The following is a 5,158-nucleotide window of genomic DNA, read 5'->3' on the forward strand; positions in this document are numbered from 1 at the left end:
ATCCCAGCCACTCAGGAGGCTGAGGCAGGAGAATCGCTTAAACCTGGGAGGCGCGCCTGGGCACTCAAGCCTGGGCAACAAGAATGAAACTCGGTTTCAAAAAAGCAAAACAAAAAAACAAAACATATGCCTTATGCTCTGTCCCCCCAAACACAGTGGCAACAAGGCATTCTAGAAGTTAGATTTTGGTCTTGTAATGCCAATCACCACTAAAAGGAACCAGGGTTTGTTTGTTCCTAGAAATAGCTGATTCCAGGTTTGGAGCAAGAAATATACAAGATAAGTCTGGAACTTCTATCATGTTAGATAGCAAGGAAGTTGTCAAATACTACTAAGGTTGTATCAAAAGGACTCAGGAGCCAACTTACACAGATCCCACTGGCCAAAAATAAGGACAATTTGAGCATCAGTAAGTTTAATAATTGCAGTGAACTGAAACACATGAAATATATTCAATTTAGTGATCATGATACTAAAAATACTAAACAACTTACTAGTCACCTAAGGAGGATACTAGTAAACCAACTCTTATTTTGGAAATGGCAGAAAGAGAATATCTGGATATTTATTTTCTTTTTCCAATGTGAACTTTAACTCTGGGTAACCAAACAACAGATGAGTGAACATTTATCTTTATAAGTATTTCAGGTACCATATAAATAAGGAATAATTAGAACATCACCATTTTACAACCCTTGATGAATTAATGAAGGCAGGTGTTTTTAATGGCTGTAACATACAAAAAGAAAGCCAACCAGACATCATGACATTACACTTTTTGTGAGGTTTTCTTGCCACAAAATCTGAATCCAATCACACCTCCAGATACATTCCTAATTAACAGGATATACAAACAATAGAGAAAATGGTTAGAAATTACATATAGAGATATAATCAGTAAAGCTCAGAGTGGGAGAAACAGGGAGGGAGACAGAATCTACAGGCTCAAAGAGATGTAGCAGATATGCCAACCAAATGCAATGTATGGACCCGGATTGGACTTTCTTGTTTGTTTTTTCTTTTTTGAGACGGAGTCTCTCTTTGTCACCCAGGCTGGATTGCAATGGCGTGTTCTGGCTCACTGCAACCTCCACCTCCTGGGTCTAAGCAATTCTCTGCCTCAATCTCCCAGGTAGCTGGGACTCCAGGCGGGCACTACCACGCCCAGAGCATTTTTGTAGTTTTAGTAGAGATGGTTTCACCATATTGGCCAGGCTGGTCTCAAACTCCTGACCTCAAATGATCCTCCCACCTTGGCCTCCAGAAGTGCTGGGATTATAGCTGTGAGCTACTGTGCCCAGCCAAGGACCTGGATTGGATTCTAATTCAAACAAGTGCATTCTTATTTTATTTATTTATTTATTTATTTTTTGAGACAGAGTCTCGCTCTGTCACCCAGGCTGGAGTGCAGTGGCACGATCTCAACTCACTGCAAGCTCCGCCTCCCGGGTTCACGCCATTCTCCTGCCTCAGCCTCCTGGAGTAGCTGGGACTACAGGCCACCATGCCCAACTAATTTTTTTTTTGTATTTTTAGTAGAGATGGGGTTTCACCATGTTAGCCAAGCTGGTCTCGAACTCCTGAACTTGTCCTTGTGATCCACCTGCCTCGGCCTCCCAAAGTGCTGGGATTACAGGCATGAGCCACCGCACCCGGCAAACAAATGCATTTTCAAAAGAAGATACTTGGACAGTTAGAAATTTTAAAATTTGGGTATTTCATAATATTAAGAAATTAATGTGGACAATGGTATAAACAAGAACCGCGAGAAGTTAATAAGTGTTGAAGTTGTGTGGTGGGAGCATGAGGCTCATTGTATTATCTTACTTTTGCACACATTTGAAATTCTCCAAGACAAAAAAAAAGACGTTTTTTCAAAGTCAAGTCACCACGACTGAACACACTCACTAGAAATATGTGATGATGGGGAGTGAGAGATGAATCTGGGATAACTTTCAGGTTTCTAGCTTGAGGGGTGGAATGGGTGGTGGTGCTTTTATTATGGGCATGTGAGCCAGAGCAACCCCATCTTAAATAGGAACTAGGTAAAATGAGGCTGAGTCCTGCTGGACTTCATTCCCAGATGGTTAAGGCATTCTAAGTCACAGGATGAGATAACAGGACAGCACAAGATACAGGTCATAAAGACCTTGCTGATAAAACAGGTTGCAGTAAAGAAGCCGGCTAAATCCCACTCAAACCAAGATGGCAATGAGAGTGACCTCTGGTCATCCTCACAACCAGTGCCATAACACTTTACAAATGCCATGGCAACGTCAGGAAGTTACCCTATAAGGTCTAAAAAGGGGAGGCATGAATAATCCACCCCTTGTTTAGCATATCATCAAAAAATAACCAAAAAAATGGGCAACCAGCAGACCTTAGGGCTGCTCTGTCTATGGAACAGCCATTCTTTTATTCCTTTCTTTTCTTTTATTTTTTGTTTATTTTATTTTATTTTATTTTATTTTATTTTATTTTATTTTATTTTATTTTCGAGACAGAGTCTGGCTGTCGCCCAGGCTGGAGTGCAGTGGCGCGATCTTGGCTCACTGCGAGCTCTGCCTCCCGGGTTCACGCCATTCTTCTGCCTCAGCCTCCCAAGTAGCTGGGACTACAGGCGCCTGCCACCAGGCCCAGCTAATTTTTTTTGTATTTTTAGTAGAGACAGGGTTTCACCATGTTAGCTAGGATGGTCTCCATCTCCTGACCTTGTGATCTACCTGCCTTGGCCTCACAAAGTGTTGGGATTACAGGCGTGAGCCACTGCGCCCGGCCCTTTCTTTTATTTTTAATGTTTTTTTATTTTTTGAGATGGAGTCTTGCTCTGTTGCCCAGGCTGGAGTGCAGTGGAGCAATCTCGGCTCACTGCAACCTCTGCCACCTGGGTTCAAGCAATTCTCTTGTCTCAGCCCCCCGAGTAGCTGGGACTACAGGCACCCGCCACCACGCCTAGCTAATTTTTTTGGTATTTTTTAGTAGAGATGGGGTTTCACCATAGTGGTCAGGATGGTCTCAAACTCCTGATCTCAGGTGATCCACCCGCCTCAACCTCCCAAAGAGTTGGGATTACGGGTGTGAGTCACTGCACCCAGCCTCCTTTACTTTCTTAATAAACTTGCTTTTGCTTTGCACTGTGGATTTGCCTTGAATTCTTTCTTGCTCGCCATCCAAGAACCCTCTCTTGGGGTCTGGATCAAGATCTCTTTCCTGTAATACTTCTAAAAGATTGAGGGGAAGTAGAGGAGGTGGGTTTGTGAAGAGCAAGGAGAGTTGAATTTTGGTCATGTTGAGTTTGGGGTGCCTGTGGTACATCTGGATGGGACTACACAGGAGTTTGACGGAAATACTGACCTCAAGAGAGATTGGAAGGGATGCAAATGTGAGTCACTAGATGACATCATGAGGAAAAACTGAAGAGGAGGGGATTGCAAAGGGGCTGGAGGAATGGTATCTCGGAAACTAGAAGTTCTAGCCCAGAAAGAGGTCTAGAAAAGTTTTTAGGCCAGGCGCAGTGGCTCACACCTGTAATCCCAGCACTTTGGGAGGCCGAGGCGGGCGGATCACGAGGTCAGGAGATCGAGACCATCCTGGCTAACACGGTGAAACCCCGTCTCTACTAAAAAAACAAAAAATTAGCCGGGCGCAGTGGCAGGCGCCTGTAGTCCCAGCTACTCGGGAGGCTGAGGCAGGAGAATGGCGTGAACCTGGGAGGTGGAGATTGCAGTGAGCCGAGATCGCGCCACTGCACTCCAGCCTGGGCAACAGAGCTAGACTCCGTCTCAAAAAAAAAAAAAAAGAAAAGTTTTTAAAAGGAGGAAATGCTTGGATTCCTACCTCACACACTATACGAAAATTAACTCAAAATAGATCAAAGATCCAAAGTGAAGAGCTAAAACTATTTAAAACTCTTGGAGAACATGCGTGTAAATCTTCATGACTGTGGACTAGGCAATGGTTTCTTAGATATAACACTAAAAGCACAGGTAACCAGAAATAAGTAAACCGGACTTCATCACAATTAAAAACTTAGTTTGTCAAAGGACGGTATTAAGAAAGTGAAGAAGGGCCGGGCGCAGTGGCTACTCCTGTAATCCCAATGCTCGAGAAGGCTGAGGCAGGAGGATCCCTTGAGTTCAAGACCAGCCTAGGCAACATGGTTAGACTCCGTCTCTACAAAAAAATTTAAAAATTAGCTGGGCATCATGACACGTCTGTAGTCCCAGTTATTCAGGAGGCTGAAGGGGGAGTATCACCTGAGCTCAGAGACTGAAGCTGCAGTAAGCAGTGTTCATGCCACTGCGCTCCAGGCTGGGTGACAGAGCAGGACTCTATCTCAAAAACAAAACACACACACACACACACACACACACACACACACACACACACACAGAATGAGGGGATTACAGATCTTATAAGTATCTAATATGGAAAATATATAAAGAACTCAGGCTCGGTGTGGTGGCTCATGCCAGTAATCCCCAGCACTTTGGGAGGCTGAGGTGGGCAGATCACTTGAGGCCAGGAGTTTGAGATCAGCCTGGCCAACATGGCGAAACCCGTCTCTACTAAAAATACAAAAATTAGGCCAGGGTTGGTGGCTCATGCCTGTAATCCCAGCGCTTTGGGAGGCCAAGGTGGGCGGATCACCTGAAGTCACGAGTTCAAGACCAGCCTGGTCAACATGGCAAAACCCCATCTCTACTAAAAAATACAAAAATTAACTGGGTGTGGTGGCAGACACCTGTAATCCCAGCTGCTTGGGAGGCTGAGGCAGGATAATTGCTTGAACCCAGGAGGTGGAGGTTGTGGTGAGCCGAGATCGCACCACTGCACTCCAGCCTGGGTGACACAGGGGAGACCAAAAAAAAAAGGCATGGCTAGGTGGTTCAAGCCTGTAATCCCAGCACTTTGGGAGGCGGCGGGCAGATCACCTAAGGTCAGGAGTTCAAGACCAGCCTGGCCAACATGGTGAAACCCCTGTCTCTACTGAAAGTAGAAAAATTAGCCGGGCATGGTAGCAGGCACCTGGAATCCCAGCTACTCGGAAGGCTGAGACAGGAGAATCGCTTGAACCCGGGAGGCAGAGGTTGCAGTGAGCCAAGATCCCACCACTACACTCCAGCCTGGTGACAGAGCAAGACTCAATCTAAAAAAA

Source organism: Mandrillus leucophaeus, unplaced genomic scaffold (assembly GCF_000951045.1).
Source record: "Mandrillus leucophaeus isolate KB7577 unplaced genomic scaffold, Mleu.le_1.0 Scaffold23, whole genome shotgun sequence".
NCBI lineage: Eukaryota > Metazoa > Chordata > Mammalia > Primates > Cercopithecidae > Mandrillus > Mandrillus leucophaeus.